The following is an 18,766-nucleotide window of genomic DNA, read 5'->3' as shown; positions in this document are numbered from 1 at the left end:
TCAAATCAGCCCTGAGACTTAGAGTGACGCTGGTAATCAGACTCAGACCAACTTGTAGCTGCTCAGATTTTACGTTTTAGCTCAGTGTGATTGGGTTGTTCACTCATTAAAAGCTTAAAACGTCTTTCCCTTAGTGAATGCTCAGCAAGCTATTTAGCTCAATCTAAATATGTAGTTACAAACAAAATATTTAGCTCAAACTTAATACTTAGCTTGCTGACTAAATACTTCATCAGAGCTAAATGTTTAGCTTCAAGTTTAGCTCTTAGTTAAATATTTCCTTTGTAAACTGAATATTTATCTTGCTAACTAAATATTTAGATAAAACTAAAGATTTAGTTAGCAAGCTAAATATTTTAGTTAGCTAACTAAAAATTTAGCAAGCTAAATATTCAGTGTACAAATTATTTAGTTCAGAGCAAAACTATTAAGATCCAAACTAAATATTTAGTTTGAAACTGTTACATTTCTAAGTGAATGAATAATATCATGCAAATATGACTGAAAAGTGAATCCCCATTTTTTTCTCTTATGACAGTCTAACCCAAGTAATAATCCCAGTTGTAGGTGTTAATTTTTTACAGTGTAACTTTACAACCGGCGCCCTGCAGCAGACAGCTGCTGTAGATGTTTGGCTCCTGGTCGTTGTCTCTCCGACTGTTACGTAACAGGACAGAGCAGACGGCGGAGCAGCCCACCAGAGTCGCTGCCGTAGCTCCAGGGTATGCAGATGCATGAGGTGATTGACAAGAATGACTCTCCCTCTGTAAATTGCTGTGAAGTTTCCAAAAACCCAGCTCCACGTTTATTTAGGCACGGCGCAGAGGGCTGTCGAGAAGCCACGGAAACCAGAAAATATCTGTCAGTGACAAGAATTACATGTTCAGTGTGTGTGTTTGGTTGACAGACAGCGGAGCTTTTTTAACTACTCAGAAAGAACACAAACCCTATCATTGAGTCAGGTTGGGAATATACAATAAAAATCAACGTGGACAAATCCTAGTCTGGTGTTTGTGGTGTGAAACGATTGAGAAATCACTTGAAAATCCCCTTTAATGTGACATACAGCCTGTACAAACTGAAAAACTAACCAGTGTGTCTGGGACAGAAATGTATTAAGTATTGTGTTATTATTATTATTAATATTATGTATTCATTAAGCTGGTTTCATCCAACTAAAATTATTTAAAGCATAATTTTGATCACACCTAAATATTCAGTCTTATTGAGCCGACATCAAACGTAGTGAATCTGATTAACCTGAAATAAAGTTCAGTCGTCCTTTCAGCATTTTAACCATATGCATCATTTAGTTATCCCCAAAACATTTAAGTTGTACAAGTAAATAAAACCAAAAAGTTACCAAATGAACAGCATGCAGTCACTGAAACATGGCCATCATGGTCTTGAGTTATTTTTCTTCAGATGAGAGCGGGATGTTTGTCAGCATTCGTGAAATTATTCACATTTCCAACTATTTCATTACATCATTGGCATCCCATTAAGTGTGAGAATACATTGCCAGAATCTTAACCCAAAGATCTGTAGGGTCACACGAATAAGAAGTGTTCTTACAAAACAAAATCTTGACCTTTTTTAAGGTTTTATTTATCCTTCTTTTCTGAACTTCTTGGCTGAAGCACTTGTAACAAAAGTGACATGAGCTGAAGACATTTTGTGTTTTAGAACTGGGAGTATGCTGCAAAACACCTCTAAGGCAAAAGTCATCTAAGACAACTTCCAGCCAAGATTGCCCTAAAGGCTGCCTCTATCACCTGCACTCTGAAAGTTCACGTGCAGACATCTGGTAACGACTTCCAGTGGCAAATGTTCCCTTGAGTCCAATGGGACTCGTATACGGCGTTTGGATTGTTTGCAGTCAAAGGAACGATCCAAAGAAAACATCAACAATCCTAGGGCGAGTCTTTGTTTTCAGATTAAAGCTACGAGGTTCAGCTCATTCTTCATCCCTCGCTTTTTTTTCCTGCACAGTCCCAAACGAGTGCGACGCCTCAGCGGGCGATGGGCCGGACTGATAGAGAAGCAGCAGATATCAGCTGGTTGCAGTCCAGGGCGCAACCGCGAATGTTGGCGTGTCTTGGAAAAACGGATGAAAAGTCAACCGAGAAGTAATAAGCTAAGTTGCGAGAGAGTCTTAAAGTCTCTGCTGGAAAAGTGGGGTCTTGTTTCAAAGCGCGGAATCTGCTGTAAGCCCCCACAGACACAGACTAAACACAGCACCGGCCCTATTGTTGTTCTGCACTGTTACAGCCCTCCCTGGAGATTTAGCAGGAGCCATAACCCTAACGTCGCCGGGACCAGCAGCCAATGGCCACGCCGCTTGCTAACGACCCAGCTGGTGAGGTCACGTTGCTGCCTGATCACAAGAACTTATACAGCAGCAGACTGGAAAAAGATGATATGATTGGATGGCTGGTAAACAGTAACATTGCATGTTGCTGTTTACATCAGGAAATGTCACACATGCACACAACGCCGGAGTGGGTGTGCCAGTTGACTTTTTATAAGTTAACCAAAACACCGAATTCTGCAGCACATCTACAAGCTAAGGTTGTCAAAGTCAAGCTAGCATAACTGACCTACTTCCCTCTCTCTCACTATTTTTTCTTAATTAAAACTTTATCTAGTTGTCATAGCGTTAACAATTGCTAGAAAAGCACTGATTCCCCTTTTCTTTTATATATCAAACATTTAGGATTTATCGATTTACGTTGATGACTGGACAGTTAATACCAGTGGTAGTTATTGTTGGTGAGCAACTTTTTGCCCTCTAGACATATGTGATGTCACGTTGCAACATGTCTATAAGAATTTTTTGTCTTCAAACTATTCCTTTTCATTCAAAACTTTCATTAGGGTCGACGTGTGACATGGTCGTTTTAGGATGTAAATTAAATAAATAAATAAAATACAAAATGGCGGCTGGAAAGAACCGCAGATTTTTTTGCAGTTGGTGATAATGGATTCAGCATGTTCACCATTGTGGCCTAGCTGTGAATACGTTGTGTCATGCTTTGTTCCAGTTCATACATGACTAATCATTCCATCTTCCTTTTTTCCGTAGGTTTCCTTCCTTTTGTTTTTTTGTCCTTCTCTGGTGTAAAGGCTACGTATACACAAAGTAGCCTTTACGGGAAGGAAAAAAGAAGAGGTTACTGGAAAAAAAGGAGCCCATTCATTGAAAGCATAGAGGTGGATGAGCGGGTAGGTGGAAGGTCAAACACATTCAACGTGTTTGTTCCATTCATTATGGTGGACAAGCCTTGGTTGAACATTCGCGTTTATATATGGTATACTTGCTGTGTGTGTTTCCCTTCTCCATCTGGTTTTGGGTTTCGTTGCCATCTTCCACTGGCTGAATCATGTAATCCGCCATGTTAACACAGCGATTATCTATCATTACCCCACACTCCGGTTCCATTCCATACCGGTTTCATCCATCCAGGGTGTTTACCACGTGTCAACACTGGCGGGGTTCTTTTTTCTTTTTTCCCATGTCTGGGATGAACATAAGTTCTTCTTTAACGTCAAAGCCCAAGTGAACATCCACTTATATTAGCATAAGCAGAGACGTAACCTGATGTTGGTTAAATCTTGGGCAGTTTAAATAGAACAAGGTTAGGATTGGAGGCAACACTAAGAGCTTCTGTGCATTTTCTGCTATAATCCGAAGTGACAACGGACTACAGAGAACATGATATAGTGGATTTTTTTACCCAAAAGTCTTAAAGACTTCATGTCATTACTGTCAGAAGGCAATGTCAAAGTCTTTTGCCATACATGATTCCTATAACGTCACAAAAAGAATTTCCGCTCATTGACAAAGAAAGTTTAGCAATCAAGTAGGACTTTGGGTGTAATTTGGTACACATGCCGACCGGCCATGGGGAGCGAAATGATAGAATTTGCCAGAACTGGAAGGGCTTGACAGAGAGCAAAAGTGATCTAACAGGGATTGTCCAGTATCCTTCAGTCAGTCAGAACAGTGAGTAAAGGTCACCACACAGAATATGAGAGTAAAGTGCACATAAATACCAGCAGATTTCACCAGTGGACCATGTATCTCCCAACATGCTCACCAGTTCCCAAATGTGCAACTTGACAAAATCTAATCTAGTGTTGTTACAGACAAAACCTTCAACTGGTTGAAAGGTTTGTCAACCAGGTTTTGTTAGGCTGTATGTATGATTTTTTTAAAGGGGGAATTTTATAGTACAATCAAGTAACTGCTACCTTCAGTTGTTGTTAGAAAAATCATATATATATATGATGATGACTTTGTAGTTTAATGGCTTGAAATTGGGTCTCTGTCTCTTTAAGAAACTCCTGTTCTTTCTGAAACTCCACCTCCAGGAAGTCATCACAACATGGCTCCTACATTGACCCTTTAACAACGTTTTTACCAGCGCTGCACTGAGAAGGAGTTTGTGATGATATGCAGTTTCACTCCATGTTTGCTAATTGCTGCTGGCTAGTCTGAAGGAGCTGATTAAAGGATTTCTCAAACATGCATGAAAGAGTCGAGGCCATGTATGTTTTTGATGAGGGAATAACTTTATAACATGATGTAAAACTCAATATAATTCTGCTCCTTTAAATGTTTAAATTTGTTCTCACATGTTTCACAATGAGGCCTCATCATGTGTCAATAATTTAAAAAAATAATAAAAATGTTTTAGAAGAAGACCTTACATGTAAAAAATATTCTACCTCCTACATTTTTTAAGCCCCAATAAAAATGTGTAAAAGATGCAATTAAATCCATTTTTGATAACTTGCACTTTATACCTTTGTTCAATCAGTGTGTATATATGTGTGTGTGTGTGGGGGTGTGTGTGTGTGTGCGTGTGCGTGTGTGTGTGTGTGTGAATAAGACATATGAGCCCTGAAGTATTTTCAGGTAGAGCTCTCATTGGAAATTCCAGAGCAGACCCTAAACGATCTGCTCAGGTTTCTGGTTACACAACGGGTGGCCGTTTGTCTGGATCCTCTTTAATGTGCCGTATTATCCGGCCAGATTAGGTTGCACATGTGCGTGTGGACTTTAATGAAGCAAGTTATAGTTAGTGTAAAGTACACATGGGCCCTTTATCCCCCTGCTTACCCAGGCTTATTCATGTGGTGAGTTAACTCACTAAAGGAAAAAAAAAAAAAAACGCATCTCAACTGTTAGCACTTATAATGAGAACTGGCTCCTTTGGCCATGGGATGCAACACAGATCGCACTGTAAGGAACACAAGGCCAAATTATTCATACAACTGGTAGATTTAGGGTTAACATGAACTTTTAGTTTTGCAAATAATCTTTTTTCCTGGAACCGATATTAACGTCCCAACATGAGTCTGACAGATAAACAGCTTTAAAGATTAGATCTCCTGTCTGAACAGGAGAGCTTTAGTTACTGTTACTCCACCAGGAGTTTCTCTCTGATTATTGAGAAGGTGATAAACACTTTTGAAATGCCTTATGTTAAAACCTTTTTAGAGAAAATGGCTTAGGCTTGTCACTATAACACATTTTGATAAATTGCCCCAGAACTTATTGCAATAAACAGTAAAATTGTCTTGAGACCATTTTCAACTCATATAATGGAAATGACATGATGATGCAAAACATCCTCTCAAAGATAAAAAAAAAAATAAAATTCTAACGAACATTCAACACTGGAACTGGAAGACATTTTAAATGTCCAATATAAAAACAAAACGACAAAAATAATTAAAATGGAAAGTGAAGTTTCTATAGACAGAACCATGCAGTTAATTGATTTATTGCGACAGGCTGTCAGATCACCATCTGCGTTTCCATTAATGTAAATAAAACTGTGCAAACTGAAATTCTGAAAATTTAGAAAAACTCATTTTTTAGCTGCTCCCGAGTACAGGGGGTCTTGTCGTATGAAGACCTGAATAAGGCTCCAACATGGCCGCCATGATTTTTAGTGACTTCTTGCTTGAACAAGCTTATTCACATGTGATTTTAATTTCATTAGGTATTTCATGGAAACACTGCAATTGCAAAGTTGTGTTTTTTTTTAAACATTAGTGAAATATAGACAAAGGTTTGCGCATATTTGTTAAAGGAAATGCAACTAATGTCAAATAAAAGCCACTAGAGCCAAAAATAAAGTCATCAAAAAGTGTTTGTTGATATTATGTACACCAGGGAAATCTAATTCTCATGATCTACTGTATTGATCCATCCTTGTAATGAACCAATGATTCCATTCAGGTTGAAGAAGAGATGAATCTTAAAGTTGCATGAAAGCAGCTCCAGACAAACCAGTTACTACAAAATAAACTCCTGGCACACATTATTAGAATATTTCCAATTTGCAGCTGAATGTGCTGCACCAACCAGAGATCAGTGTCTAACTCACATGAGACTCGAGCCAAAACTCTACTCCCCGGCCGTCCTGCTCCCTCACTCAGTTATGTAATGCCTCAGATCTTTCAGTGAGTGTTGAGCCACAACATGACTGCCAGTTGCAAATATGGCCTTTAAACATTTCCCCTGCAGAGCTTCAATGCGCGTTTTAAACACAGTCTGATTTACGTAACAACCTGCAGCATGCCCGGTAATGAGCGTGTGTGGTGTGTGTTGTGTGGTTTAAAAGAAGAGGATCAGTTGCTTGAGTCAGCTGGATTTGCTATTAGACAGCATGTAAAATCTGACCCCGCTGTCTCCAGAACTGTTTTCCCATCTTTGGCGCGGCGTTTCCACATGTGTTCCTCTGCGCCTGAGCTCATTAAACAGAAAAGGTAAAAAAAAAAAAAATCTTCAGAAGTGTTAGACAAGTAACACAGACTCAAGCAAACAAGACTTAGGACTGGATTTGATGAAAAGTAAATGAAGGCACCTGAAATGACTTCTTTGGAATGTTAGATTAGCAACTTCCAGTTTCTCAGATTTACAGGATTAGCTTCTCCTGCGTTTTTAAATTTCCCAATTTCAAATCTCGGTTGCTCAGACAGAAGCCGCAGGGGGACTATCGTGGAGTTATGATCTACTGCTATGGCTTAAACAGGACAAATCACTCCAGATCCCAGGGACTGAAGGGTACAAACAGGCTGTGCTCGTTCAGCAACCGAGGGCGGTTAACCAGGCTTTGATCCGTGCTGTGCAGATGAGACGCGGGAGTGCGGTGATGGAATCTGACTGCATATTTCATCAGTCATTTATTACTTTATTGGACCTTTCCAAGCCATAAAGCACAGAACAGAAAGTACATCAAGTCATCAAACGAGCGCGCTTGGTGCAGGAATCCAAAAATGAGACGCATGCAGCTACAAATGTCTTGAGGCTTACCAGAGCACGAATGTGCTGTGCAGAAGAATTCAGAGCTCTTAAACTTTTTGACGTTTATCACAAAAAAAAACATTGGTGTGTTTTATTAGGATTCCATTTGATAAGCTGACAAAAAAAGTGCTTCAAAATGATTCAGCATTCCCAAGCTGGATGCTAGCATGACACTAGCAATAGCATTTGTCACTTTAAGTATCATGTGCACTGGTAATTGTCCAATGCAAGTACTATAGCACAGAGCATTCTGGGTAATTTCAACCAAACAAACGAGTCTAGCGCTAGCTGGAGAAATGGCTCATGGTTTCCTGCCCAAAAAAATCCTCCAACACTAAAATATGACGCTACTCCATTTTTGTTTCCATGTTGTGAAGAAGGAAGTTGTGCTCCTTGTCTTCTTCAGAGCTTTGTATGTCGTTTCTTTCAGTGCAGCGCTCCCACAGGCTAGGAGGGGAACAGGTCACTCAAAAATCAGTTTGACATACGTAGCGCCGTGTGAATGTGAACCACCAGCTTGAAATGGAACAAATGTTCCAGTTTTGGTCCACAAAAGAACCAAGTCTGTCAGACTATCAAGTGTTAAACGCTCAGTATGTGTTCTCCAGCCAGATAGAATCGTTTTATAGCACAATCATGTCTCTGTTATTTTCACTTAGAAAAATCTATATCAAACATCTCTTTGTAATTTTTCACCTTGTCTTTGTAATTTTTTTCTTTAAGAAACTCCAGTTCTTTCTGAAACTCCTCCTTCAGGTAGTCATCACAACATATCTTCTCTATTGACTCCTTAACAACATTTTCACCAGCTCTGCACTGAGACACAGCTCGCATAATGAGCTCAGCAGCTGTGTGATTCCACCAGGTGTTTGCTAAATGATGTTGGCTAGTCTTAAGGAGCTGAGTGGAGGAGTCAGTGGAGGGGAGCTCTGTGAGGCAGAGGCTCACAAACTGCAGGAGGAGTTTCGTCATCAAAGGCGGGACTAGGTCCACTCAGGTGTTTTGGACAGCTGAAGGGTTGCCATGGAGATTAAAGGGTTTCTCAAACCTTTTAAACAACACTCCAGGTATGTTTGTTTTTAATGAAGGAATAACATTATAACAAAAAAGTCAATTTTACACAACACTGCTCCTTTAAAAACCAAACTGCTGCCCTCAGCTCTCTGCTCTTCTCGTCTCTCTACTTCTCTTACTTCCCAGGTTTTGTTATTTTTCATAAATATGTTCAAACATTGTAATAAAATTTCTGAATAGTGTCATAACTAGAGTTTAGCTGTCACACATACAGCAAGTGACACTCAGCCGATGAAACCTGGGGAGGGGATTTGAACCTGACTGCAGAATAACACAAGCAAGCCTGACGTGACAGGATGAAGCTAACCGATGTCACTGGGCTCCACTGCCCCGACAAAGTTGTGTGTGTGTGTGTGTGTGTGTGTTTGTGTGTGTGTGGGGGTGTGTGTGCGTGTGTGTGCAAGCAGTAAGACTCATTAGAGAGCAGTAATGGGAGGGGATATTGGTGGTGTATTGGTGTAATTACCTCGAGCCAACATGGAGCTCAGGACGCGTGGCGCCTCCAACACAAATACGAACGGCAGAACATAGATACCACTTTGTTCCTCTTTCACCGCCTGACCCAGGGGGAGAAAGTTCAGCCCAGTCCGTGTTTCTGGGAGCGTGTTTGGAAGGAGAGCCCTGGGAAATAAAGATTTCAAAGAGAAGACTGTGTAGGTGTGTTGGACATGTCTGCTCCAGCTCTTATCTGCTGGGTCCACTTTGACTGACTGTGATCAAATGCAGAGCTGCTTCTTCTATTGATCATGTTCTCTGGTCTTCTGCATTCAGCTTCTTCTGATCGTTTTCTTCCCCCTCTCTCTCCATACATCAATCCGTCTCCACCTAATGCCTGAGACACAGACAGACATCTCTGCTTTCTGATTCTCTGTCTTCCTTACAGAGAAACATGTTTTACTTCCAGTAAAACCAAAACAAGATGTCGGTGGTGTTGTACCAGTCAGAGAAAGGGGTGTCCGTACACATCTAGTTCTTTCTCTTCAAGGTCTCTTCAAGGTGTTCAAGGTCAACAAGCACATTTGTTTTCAGGATTGATAATGGCCAGCGCCTATTTACACAGTTCCACTTGATTCTCATTTCCCTTCAGTGATCTGTCTGGGATTCTTACAATTGAGATCAATTTCTTTGGTTGAATTTCAACCGGGTCAATCAACAAACAGAAGCAGAAGTTGTGAGCGATTACGTCAAGTTCCTGTGCTTTTAGAATTGTAGTCTGCCTGTAGTTTTAGAAATGGCAGCGGAGGAAGTGAATGAAGCAGGAGGAATGTTTAAGACATTTCATTGCTGGTAAAGATTTTGTGGTCCCAATCCTCATGAAGACTTGGGGTAACAAAACTGTGTCTGTTAAGGCGGACGCAATATCCGGTGAGCTTCATTGAGCTGGTGCATTACATACGCCACCACCGACGTTAGCGATCAGGTAAAGAGCGTACAGAGCATCACGTCTCATTCTGTTAGCAGCTTGCATTTGTTGATGCTGTTTGAACGTGATTAATATCACGCTGCTTCTCTTAACATTCAAAAGTCAATTCATGTAGCAACATTCACAGGAAAGTTGTTACTAAAGAAGGGGGAATGTGTTGAAGTTTCCTCTACTGTTGTCTTCGAAGAGTGCAGAATACAAATGTGTTGAGATTTTGGGTTTCATTTGTTTTAAAAGTTTGGTCCAACGACTCTTAAACTTGAGCTCAAACTAGGTTTTTTTCTTCATAGCCAAACAACTAAACCATATTTAAAGAGCGGACACACTCATCCATATTAGTAGTGCTGTGGATACCTCGTCCTGCGGAGCGTGGTGGTCCTGCTGATTGTGCTTACATGACTAGAGCCATGTTAGGTATGCAAACGGTGGTAGCCAGGGAAACTGAGGGTCAGCTGGTTGTACTGAACCTTTTCGTCACATGGAAGAACAAATTTAACCCCCGTCATGAAACAAGAACGTGAGAGAAGCATTTGTATGCACGCCCATGTGTTTGTGGAGCCGTGTTTTTGCGGCTGCTGAATTCATTCGTTTTTGGTTGAACTCACCCAGAGCGACCTCTGCCTTCGGACGGCCCGCTCCATGCAGCGAGTCATAATTACGGCTTCTGGTAAAGCTCTGAAACTGTGCCGTGAATTTTAACGAGACAAAATCGCTCAGTTAGGATGATGAAATTAAAAGGAAGAAAGAATAACTTGGCACATGTTTCTTTCTGTCTACGCAGCTAATAGCATTCTGCAAATACCGACAGTTTCAGCATTTATTTTAAAAGTGGGGTTGAAATACCGTGGCGTTGTTGGAGTCCTGTTTTCGGGTCACTTGTATGCATCTGAGCAAAGTGATGAAATTATGTGATGTTAAAAACAGGCTGGGGAGCAACAGGAGCAGCTCTGAGGGAGAAAACTGAAAGTCTTTGGCTTCTGTCTGCTACCTGTTGATCCGATGTTCACCAGTACATTGTAGAGCCATAAAGGTGAGTAAAAAGATGAGTGAAGACTCAGATTGGTCAGCTCAGCGGCAGATTTAGCTTTAAAAAGCATGGTGGTCTGTAGCCCCGTTTACAGAGGCTACGGACCTCGATGCATCCCGAATCTTAACTTCTCTCCACAGCTTCTGGTAGACTCTACCAGCAATAGGAATAGTTTTGGGCCCAACTCTAGCTAGAGAAAAGCGCTGATGCTTTTTGATTGGCAGTGTGTAGCAACAGGTTAGGGAGGGTTGGTACTTCAAGTTATTTACAGTTCATATCTTTCCCTCCTTGGTGTTTTTATCCTATAAATCCAGATTAGTTGGTCCCAGAGGTTCAAAGTGTTAGCCAGATCAACAACTCCAATCTAAAAAAGTCCATGCAGACGGTATTTTATGATTACATTATTATTATTATTATTATTATTATTATTATTATTATTATTATTACATTAGCATTAGGTAGTTATTTAAACAGGAACTTATGATTATTTAGACAGGAAATGGTGCTAAAAGCCCATGGAAACCAAATGAGAATGGAAGATTCCTAAATAGAAAATAAGACAGAGAAAAAAAATTAATATAATCCTTAACCACTATAATATTAACATGTTTAATCCCACTTTTACATTAAACAGTTACTCTGACTGGAAATGTTTTACATTCAGTTCTGTTTTTGTTTGATTCAGGAAGGTCACTGATGATGCACAGCCTCCAATCTAAACTTTCTGTCTAAATAATAATATTCTTCTTTATAAATGACAACCCAAAGGAAACATTTCAAGGCTTTAAAAGTTTCAGAAAAAATGATTCTCAATGATACATAAGTTTGGTTAATTTTATTGGACTTAATGTTATTTTCAAACTTAGGGACAAACTAATCTGGATTTATTTTAGATGAAGACACAAAGTGAGTGTTATCTACTTGACTGAATTCTGAGTTACCCTTTCAGAAAATTATTAATAGTCAAATATAAATACCTAATAAAAGTCTTCTGAAAATCTTAAACAAGCTACAAAAAAATACATTGAACTTAATGTTGCCCTGCTTTATTCTAGACATCTACTGACAAAATTAAATATGTGGCTTGAAAGTATTTTAAAGCCGATGAATAATTTGCTCCTCTCCTGAGAGTACGGCTAAGCTAATCATTAGCAGTGCGAGGGGCAGCACAGCAAACGCTCAGGACCCCTGTGACTCTCTGGCCTTTTTAACACTGTTCGTTTGAGTTGGGTAGCTTGTTGGGTAAAGGTGAAATTAAATAAGAACAGGTTTGCATGTGGAGTCAGAGTCGGGCCGACGGTAGTTATCTGCAGATGTGCCTGCACATGTCTCATTTAGAACCCGGTCCAGTCCACTCCCATGCTCTCAGCTAAACAGCAGCTGACTGATATAGAAACCATGTGTGATAAAATGTCCCAAACCAACTGCATGACATCACCTGCTCCCCCTCCACCCCCCATCCCCTCCTCTCTTAAGTTGCTACGTACATCTTGACTTCACTTTCAGAGCACAGATTCGAGGCACATGTTGGCTCTCGGCGGCGTCTTGCCTTACCGTTAACCCAATTTCACACCTGGTAACAGGCCAGTGCAACTACATGCGTCAATGCAAAGAGAAAAGCCCCCAGTAAACACCAGGACAAATAGACCTCCAGCTGTGTCAGAAACAACTGATAGTCACTTAATTTGTCTGAAGGGAAGCTGGAAGTTACGGTCACTGTTGACAGTGAAAAGTTTACTCAAAGGAACTCTGTTTTACAGATAGAGCTAGGTAAGCCTCTAGAGTTCATTAATGTAGAGTTAAAGCCAGATATTTACTTATACAGCAGAAAAGATACATAACTCTTTGTATTACTCAAAGGGCTAAATCCCAGATGAAGCACTGAAGGGAGATGAGAATCAAGCAGAACTGCTTGGAAAGGAAATGACCAGGTAACCGTTTCTCTAAGAAATGTCATTTCAATTCATTTTTAGGGTTTGACAGTCCATGTCTTTATTTAGCCCATAAGAATATGGTGAAATGTATCTTTTTAGCCTATGGGTTCCATCCAAAGGCATTAAAAATCAGGTTTGGTTTTCTCAGTTTATCAACCCCAACCACCTTTCAACCAGTCGTAGACATCAGTAGCGTCACCATGTCGACATCATCTCATGATTATATGTTGTTCAGACAGAGCGATCAGCGGTCTGTTCTATGTGTCACAGACAAGTGTTACCCCATGGGGTCAGTCACACCTACTTATTTGCCCTGTATGGTTCTTCAGGGTTCTGGTATTATTCAGTATTATTCATATTTATTCAGTGGTGACTGTAGAATCAGACAAACTACCCAACAGGCTCCAACATCCACTGGGTTCTCTCTCAGTTGACCAAACCAATTACTTTTGTCAAAGAGAAATGCCTTGAAGCAACTGGTGTCCAAGAAGTGTTCCTCTTGTTTAAACCATAAACTGGAAAACAAATACACAATGAATCAGTGAAGCACACAGTTCTTGGTGGATGGGTTGTTCTTTTAAGTCTTGTCTGATTCAGGATATTTTCCCGTGCCTGTGTTTTATAGACAGTGAGGTTTTACACATGCTCCAAGCTCCCTCTTGAAAAGACTGCTGAAGCAGGATGTGGCTCTGATGAATGCTGTGTCAACTGTCCTCCCTCAGTACTGATAAATTGGAACCCCTCTGAGAAAACTCTTGTCCAACTCCATCTCCTCCTGGGCTGTTGTGGAATGCTGGCCGATCATACAGCTGCTGCAACGTTTCATACAAAACAAGCTGGAGGTAGCAACGTTTGTCCCTTTGATGAATATGAGATCCTTTTGTATTCACAAGTCTGGAGAGAGAATCGTCAGGCTCATATCAAGAAAATGTATACATCTCCATAAAACCTGACATCAGAGCGCTGAATCAAAGTCTAAGGCAGGTGTAACATGCTATACACAGAACCTCTGCAAAGACACTGAAAATGGAGCAAGACAGCTGAGACAGAAAGATGTTTAATCCAGAGCGATACCTTCAGTGTGAGAGCTCTGGGGAGGAAGCACCTTAAGTCTTGACAATTCAAAATTACTGTTGCCTTGCAGCAAGAATGTCCTGAATTTAAATTACCAACAGGGTCTTGCTGCATAGAGATTGCATGTTTTCCTGGGGCATTTATGGCTTTTCTCCCGGTACGTCGGCTTCCGCTCAGTCTAAAAACATGTATGTTAATCTAGTCAATCTTAAGCAGTGATCTCAAACTCCAGTTGTCAGGGGCCAACTTCTAGCACACCATCAGCAGAGCTCCGTAGAGCTTGCCTGCATACTTTACTTGTATAGCACTTTATCAAGTCCAGAAGACTCCAAAGCACTTCACACTACATTCAGTCATTCACCCATTCACACACACATTCACACACTGATGGTGGCAAGCTAATGGGTTGTAGCAACAGCTGCCCTGGGTCAGACTGCACCAGTCCCTACCACCAGCAGCAGGCCAGGTGGGCAAAGTATCTTTCCCAAGGACACAACAACAGAGTTGGATGGAGGGGAAGGAAGGGGCTCAAACCAGGGGACATATCCAAAAGTTGCCAGACTTTGCCCCTCAAGGAATGCAGCTTGTGAAACTATGAAATTGTCGCTATCATCTTTCAGGAAACACCTATATGTAAGGTGTGAAGAGGGAGGAGTGTCTCTGGAATGGTCTACATCGTGTACAAATGGTGTGTGCAATACGAACGGCCTGCAACCCCATGACTAAGTGTCAACTCTTTAGCTTCTGACAGAGCATGGATGCTGCCCTTAGTTGTAAGTATCTCTTTGTGTAGTTTTTTGTCCTGTATACTTTGGACCTACCAATACATCTTCATGGTATGTCGAGTCTGTAGGCTAAACTTATTAAATTTAAGTTATTTGTCTAGTGTGATATTCTTCCATTAGAATCTGTTCCATATATCAAGTTTGATTTTTCATCACCAGCACACAAAATTAGGCACTGCGTATGAACTTTAAGTTAATACTACAACCCGTAGTGGAAATCTTACAAAAAGCATTCAAGGTAAAGTATAAGTTCTTACAGGAGGTGTTTCATTGTGTAAAGAAGTGGTTCTCAAAGTTTTCTTAAGTAGATACCAAGTATTTTCCGAGTATTACCACCGTGACAAACATTTTTGGAACGGCGTTGCCACAGGACTTGAACAGATGGAAAGCAGTTGATGAACAGATAAACCTGGGCCCTAAAGATAGCAGGAGTTAATCTGTGTTTCCATTTCTTCCATTTTAAAATCTCTCCACGTTTCATTCCTGTCTGTCAAATCCAGACAGGCCTGAAAACTACCAGATGACCTTTGTGGTGAAAGTAACACACAAACAGTCACAGCAGAAAGATTGGCTGCCATCATTTCCTCCAGGTTGTTCAATTCTGCTCTGGTCAGCCCCTCCCCCCTCCTTGACCTCTGACCTTGACTCAGAGGGGTAACAACAGACCTGCCTCCTGTACCCCCAACACATCGTAAACATTGACAACAGCCCCTCAACTGCAACTAACTAATTGAGCCCAGGATGGGTGTGGACATTTAATTAAAACGTTCCCATGAGCAACCAACCGGATGAGTCACCTGTTTATGACGACATGATGTCACTCCATCACCACGGCTACTGGTCCAATTAGTCAACGCAAGTGTTTTCAGACTGTTTTTTTTTTTTTTAATTATTATTATTTACGGAGGTCTTTTCTGAATCTGTTTCTCTTTTAAAGGCCAACAGAACATCAATCACGTCACTTCCTGCCTGCTTTCAGAAACGTTTGGAAAAGTGTGAAATTTGAAATATTTTTTTGAGAAGGGAAAAGAAAAATTAGGAATGGAAAAAGTCATTTTTTCCACTCTTTCTTCACCTGTATACGTATATCCATCCAGTTCTTGAGTTCCTTTTTTCCCCCCAAATTTGTAGATTTGAAGCTTTAGAAATTGTTAGAAATGTTTTCCATGAATTCATGATGCATTTTTGTATGTTTACTTTTATAAATGGTCCAAATTAACAAAACGTTTGCAAATGAATTCTTTTACACCAATTCTTTATTTATTGTGTTTTACTGTCTGCATAGGACGCTTTGTCTCATGGGTAAAAGTACATTTTAAAAAAGCAAAAGCTCCCCCCAAATACTGTATTTCAAACAACTTTTATAGGCTGTTAGCTTCCAGCCCTGAGCTCTTATAGTTCAGCCACAGTTCACTGCATGCTATCTGCACAGCAAGCGTTAAATAAGGCATTATCATTCCTCACTGGACCTTGAGTGAGCTTGTTCAAGTAAACTACTGAACACCATTCCCCCTAAGCAGCAGCCCGGACCCCTTAAGGTGAGGCCAATAAAATGCACCTCCATTTTCACAATAATCAGCTGTGTTAATCATGCGTATTAGCCCTCCAATAACTTTAAAAAGTCGTCTAATCCCCTAAAAAAAACAGGCTGGGAGAGAAAGCCAGGCCTCATGCCTAATTTTACCCCAGTGGTTTTAATCGGGCGCCTGGTCTAATTCAAACTTTACGTGGCCCCGACACGTCTAGCAACAATGAAGGGGCCTTTAGGGAGCAACTATGGTGACAAATGAGCCTAAATGGGTTTGCTGCCCTGCGACTGTCGCTCGATTTAAAGTGGCTAATCTCCCAGAGTGTTTCACTGGTTTCTGGTGTAGTTTCGGACTTCTAGGTCATGCACTCTTTTCAATCTGTGACTAAATCTAAAATCCCTAGATGATTCATTTTTTCCCTTTTTCCTTTTTTTGCAGCTTAGTATACATCGGGGTTTTTGTCTGGTAAACCACAGATGGAAAAGAGAACCTTTTATTCTAGCTCTGATCTATTAGTTGAATTCATAAATAATATATAAGCAAACTATGACAAACAAATCAAACAAATGTTAAGTGCATAGTCTAAAAATAATTTTGAATGTATCCTTGTATGAGTTGGCAGCAGAAGTCAGCCACTGGCAATAAATTTGCACTTATCGTATTATGGGCAGTTCTATCGCCCATGACAGAGGGAAAAAAGTTAGCTCTAGCTACATACCAAACATATGTTAGCAGCTAATTACCAGTAGCCTGGTAACACAACGCAATGAAGATGTCAGTATGTGACAAACTTTTACCTGTCTGAAAAGCCCCCGGGTGAAAAAAAACTCCAGGGACAAAATTTAAGACCTGTGATTAATATATTTAAGACTAACTTGCTTTTTAAAACTGAGTTTAAGACATTTTAAGGCTTTAATTTAAGGGTGTGCAGACACCTTGAGAAACAAATGGGTTTTGGGACATTTCCTTGTAAAAGGGATTGAAAACCATTTATATTTTCATTCCTGTTCAGATTATGAGCCAAAATCCATCGAAGTGTTTATTTGTAGCAAAATGTGAAAAACCTCAAGAGCCAGGACTTATGCAAAGGCTTACGATGCATTTTTCCTCTAGCTGGTCTGCTTGCTTTTACTTTCTGCTAAACGTCTGTCACACAAACAACTGCAGCAGACTGTTGTGTGAGCCGCTCTCTCTTCCTGTCCTCGGCCTCCTCAGAGTGTGATGAGTTGTGTGTGTGTGATGTAACATGCACTGCACTTCATACCACTACACTGATTCAGCCCCTGGGAGAGAACAGGAAGGAGCCTCTCAAGGGGCACAAATCACACACACACACTTGAATTTGCATTTGTAAACACACTTTAACTCTTGAGTAAACACAGTTAAAGATGGATCATGAAGCTTTTAACAGTCTCTGGCAATAACTAATAAACAAACAAGAAGAAAAAAACATCAACTCAGCATTTTAAACAACAGGCTTTCTTCAGCTCCAAACATCCACTATTTGCAGAGCTGTTTCATTTACCTGGCTTATATGTTAGAAGGTATAATAATAAAATAAAGCCTCTAAAACCCAAACAGATTTAAAGAGGAGCATCAAAAGCAAATGATGTGGATTAGCTGTGCTTGCCAACAACTGGTGGTGTCATCAAGAATGTGTTACTGTGGAATATTGCCTCTGCTGCCCAGATATTGAACTATTAGACTGTTACAGCAACGATGTCAGTATCTTTTTGAAACCTCTTCAGAGTTGTTGCAAGACTGACGACTACCAGAGAATATACATGGATATGAGTTATAATGACATTTATTGGCCGTTCCATTAATTCCCTTTGTAATAATAATAAAAAAATATTTAATTTAAATTTAAGTTAGTCCTCATTTTAAAGGAAATAATTAGTCATACTAAGAAGCACGGAGATCTTTCTGGATAATCCCCTCTATTCTAGAGAACACATTTTATCATCTTTTCAGCTCATGTTTGATTTATTTTAGAAAACTTTAAAGTTTTAGTTTACCCTCCCAATTTACATCAGTGGCATTTTCAGCAGTAGTCCTCTATATTTTAAAATTTAGTCCAGGAGCTGAATGCTGCAAAGTTGGCAACCAAACTGTCTCAGAGCACTGAAGGCCCAACAGGTAAAGAGATATTTAATGTAGGTAGTGGGATGGCCAAAAATGTAGCAACTGTTGAAAAGAAGAATCATTATTAATACATATACAATTACTTGGAGTTTTGACATGACAAAATGTGTCAAAAGCATGATGCTATAAGCTAGATATGCTAATAGATAAACATTCTGACTTTGCTCAACAGTTACCATTAAAGGTGACCAGTTGCTTCCTTTAACATATTATAAAAGGTCATATTCACATATTCATTACATTTTTTGCACAAAATCATTCTCAGATGATATATTAATCTACTCAGTTCTGCCTATTTTGAGTTCCTTTCGGAATGAGCTGTTTTTAGGACCTCTTGTCACTTTAAATCTAAATTTGCTGCCAGCCACGCCCCCCCAACTCCACACTTACATTTGCATGTGAAATTACCTGCAAACTGATGCACATTTATACATTGGATGGTTGCACAAGAGGT

This window comes from Poecilia mexicana, unplaced genomic scaffold (assembly GCF_051168715.1).
Source record: "Poecilia mexicana isolate PSO_F unplaced genomic scaffold, ASM5116871v1 scaffold_19, whole genome shotgun sequence".
Classification (NCBI taxonomy): domain Eukaryota; kingdom Metazoa; phylum Chordata; class Actinopteri; order Cyprinodontiformes; family Poeciliidae; genus Poecilia; species Poecilia mexicana.
Note: the sequence above shows the minus strand (reverse complement) of the source record.